The 3,544-nt window shown below is 37.8% G+C and overlaps 1 non-coding gene across 1 annotated transcript; it reads right to left on the bottom strand.

Annotated features, from left to right (window-relative positions):
- Positions 1 to 1,708: 1,708 nt before the first annotated feature.
- LOC112718535 (small nucleolar RNA R71) lies at positions 1,709 to 1,816 on the bottom strand. The gene has a single exon (XR_003160871.1). It is a non-coding gene; the product is annotated as a small nucleolar RNA R71 (small nucleolar RNA).
- Positions 1,817 to 3,544: the final 1,728 nt, after the last annotated feature.

Below are 3,544 nucleotides of genomic sequence, written 5' to 3'. Positions count from 1 at the left end.
ATTCTTGGAATTCTTATTAAAAATTTTGAATCTCTTTATTTTCTTTTCCATATAATTTTTGAAAAATCCAAAAAAAAAATTACAAAGTCATAAAAATAAAAAAAATATATTTTATGTTTCTTGTTTGAGTCTAGTGTCTCATTTTATGTTTGGGGTCAATTGCATGTTTCTGTTCTTCTTGCATTGTTCATGTGTCTTCAGTGATCTTCAAGTTGTTATTGGTGATTTACATGCTCTGATCTTTAAATTCTCTTGTCTTGTGTGTTTTGTTATTTCTCATATGCATTCTCAACTTGTTAGTGTCAATAGTATATAAACTTTTAAGTTTGGTGTCTTGCATGCAGTGTTTATTTGATTTTAGTTTTCCATGTTTAGTTGCATTTTGATTGTTTATTAAAAATCCAAAAAAATTTTAATTTGTGTCTTTTCAAGTCAATAATACAGAGAATTGAAGATTCAGAACATACAGCAGAAGAATTACACAGAAAAAGCTGGGCGTTCAAAATGCCCAGTGAAGAAGGAAAACTGGCGTTTAAACGCCAGCCAGGGTGCCTGGCTGGGCATTTAACACCCAAAAGGGTAGAGCTTTGGGCGTTAAACGCCAGAATGGATACCATTCTGGGCGTTTTATTCCAGGATGGCACAAGAGGGAAGATTTTGTTTTTAATGCAAATTTTTTTCAAGTTTTCATAATTTTTCAAAATCAAATCTTTTTCAAATCATATCTTTTCAATCATATATTTTCAAAATCAATTTCTTTCCTTTTTCAAAAATACTTGTTAACAATTAATGATTTGATTCAACATTTCAAGTATGTTGCCTTTTCTGTTGAGAAAGGTTTAATGTTTGAATCATATCTTTTCTTGTTAGCTAAGTCATTGATTTTAAAAATCAAATCTTTTTAAATTGTTTTTCAATCATATCTTTTCAATCAAATCTTTTCCAAAATAGTTTTCAAATCATATCTCTTTGACTTCCAATTTCAAAATCTTTTTCAAAATCACTTTATTTCTTTCTCAATCTTAGTTTTCGAAAATCATCAATCAATTTTCAAAATGTTTTTTAAAATCTTTTTAATTTATTTTCGAAAATTTCTTCCCCTCTTCTCACATCCTTCAAATTCTTCTACCTTTTCCTTCTATTTTTCTTTTCCTCTGACACCTTAAGGAATCTCTATACTGTCACATAGAGGATTCCATATTTTCTTGTTCTCTTATCTTTCATATGAGCAGGAGCAAAGACAAAAGCATTCTTGTTGAGGCTGACCCTGAACCTGAAAGGACCTTGAAGCGAAAGCTAAGAGAAGCTAAAGCACAACTCTCTGTAGAGGAACCTAACAGAATTCTTCAAAGAAGAAGATATGGCAGCCAAAAACAACAACAATGCCAACAATGCAAGGAAGGTGCTGGGTGACTTTACTGCACCTACTCCCGACTTCTATGGGAGAAGCATCTCTATCCCTGCCATTGGAGCAAACAACTTTGAGCTTAAGCCTCAATTAGTTTCTCTAATGCAACAGAATTGCAAGTTCCATGGACTTCCATTGGAAAATCCTCATCAGTTTTTAGCTGAATTCTTGCTATTCCCTTTTGCTGTAAGAGACAGAGCTAGGATATGGTTGGACTCACAACCTAAAAAAAGCCTGAACTCTTGGAAAAAGCTAGTCAATGCCTTCTTGGCAAAGTTCTTTCCACCTCAAAAATTGAGTAAGCTTAGAGTGGAAGTCCAAACCTTCAGACAAAAGGAAGGTGAATCCCTCTATGAAGCTTGGGAAAGATACAAACAATTGATCAGAAAGTGTCCCTCTGATATGCTTTCTGAATGGAGCATCATAGGTATCTTCTATGATGGTCTGTCTGAACTGTCCAAGATGTCATTGGATAGCTCTGCTGGAGGATCTCTTCATCTGAAGAAGACGCCTGCAGAAGCTCAAGAACTGATTGAAATGGTTGCAAATAACCAATTCATGTACACTTCTGAAAGGAATCCTATGAACAATGGGACGAATCAAAAGAAAGGAGTTCTTGAGATTGATACTCTGAATGCCATATTAGCTCAGAACAAAATATTGACTCAGCAAGTCAATATGATTTCTCAAAGTCTGTCTAGAATGTAGCTGCACCAGGCAGTACTAAGGATGCTTCATCTGAAGAAGAAGCTTATGATCCTGAGAACCCTTTAATGGAAGAGGTGAATTACATGGGAGAACCATATGGAAACACCTATAATCCTTCATGGAGAAATCATCCAAATCTCTCATGGAAGAATCAACAGAGACCTCAACAAGGTTTCAACAATAATAATGGTGGAAGAAATAGGTTTAGCAATGGCAAGCCTTTTCCATCATCTTCTCAGCAACAGACAGAGAATTCTAAGCAGAGCCACTCTGACTTAGCAACCATGGTCTCTGATCTAATCAAAACCACTCAAAGTTTCATGACTGAAACAAGGTCCTCCATTAGAAACTTGGAGGCACAAGTGGGTCAGCTGAGTAAGAAAGTTACTGAACTCCCTCCTAGTACTCTTCCAAGCAATACAGAAGAGAATCCAAAAGGAGAGTGCAAGGCCATCAACATGGCCGAACTTGGAGAGGAGAAAGGGGCAGTGAATGCCACTGAGGAAGACCTCAATGGGCATCCAGTGGCCTCCAATGAGTTCCCTAATGAGGAACCATGAGAATCTGAGGCTCACACTGAGACCATAGAGATTCCATTGGATTTACTTCTGCCATTCATGAGCTCTGATGAGTATTCTTCCTCTGAAGAGGATGAAGATGTCACTGAAGAGCAAGTTGCCAAGTACCTTGGAGCAATCATGAAGCTAAATGACAAGTTATTTGGTAATGAGTCTTGGGAGGATGAACCCCCTTTGCTCACCAAAGAACTGGATGACTTGACTAGGCAGAGATTACCTCAAAAGAGACAGGACCCTGGGAAGTTCTTAATACCTTGTACAGTAGGCACCATGACCTTCAAGAAGGCTCTGTGTAACCTAGGGTCAAGTATAAACCTCATGCCTCTCTCTGTAATGGAGAAGCTAGGGATCTTTGAGGTACAAGTTGCAAAAATCTCACTAGAGATGGCAGACAATTCAAAAAAACAAGCTTATGGACTTGTAGAGGATGTTCTGGTAAAGATTGAAGACCATTACATCCCTGCTGATTTCATAGTCCTAGAGATTGGGAAGTGCATGGATGAATCCATCATCCTTGGCAGACCCTTCCTAGCCACAGCAAAGGCTGTGATTGATGTGGACAGAGGAGAATTGATCATTCAAGTGAATGAAGAATCCCTTGTGTTTAAGGCTCAAGGATATCCCTCTATAACCATGGAGAGGAAGCATGAAGAGCTTCTCTCAAAACAGAGTCAAACAGAGCCCCCACAGTCAAACTCTAAGTTTGGTGTTGGAAGGCCATAACCAAATTCTAAGTTTGGTGTTGAACCCCCACATTCAAACTCTAAGTTTGGTGTTGGGAGGTTCCAACATTGCTCTGAACATCTGTGAGGCTCCATGAGAGCCCACTGTCAAGCTACTGACATTAAAG

This window comes from Arachis hypogaea, chromosome 10 (assembly GCF_003086295.3).
Source record: "Arachis hypogaea cultivar Tifrunner chromosome 10, arahy.Tifrunner.gnm2.J5K5, whole genome shotgun sequence".
In the NCBI taxonomy this organism is placed as follows: domain Eukaryota; kingdom Viridiplantae; phylum Streptophyta; class Magnoliopsida; order Fabales; family Fabaceae; genus Arachis; species Arachis hypogaea.
This window is presented reverse-complemented; position numbering and strand designations above follow the sequence as displayed.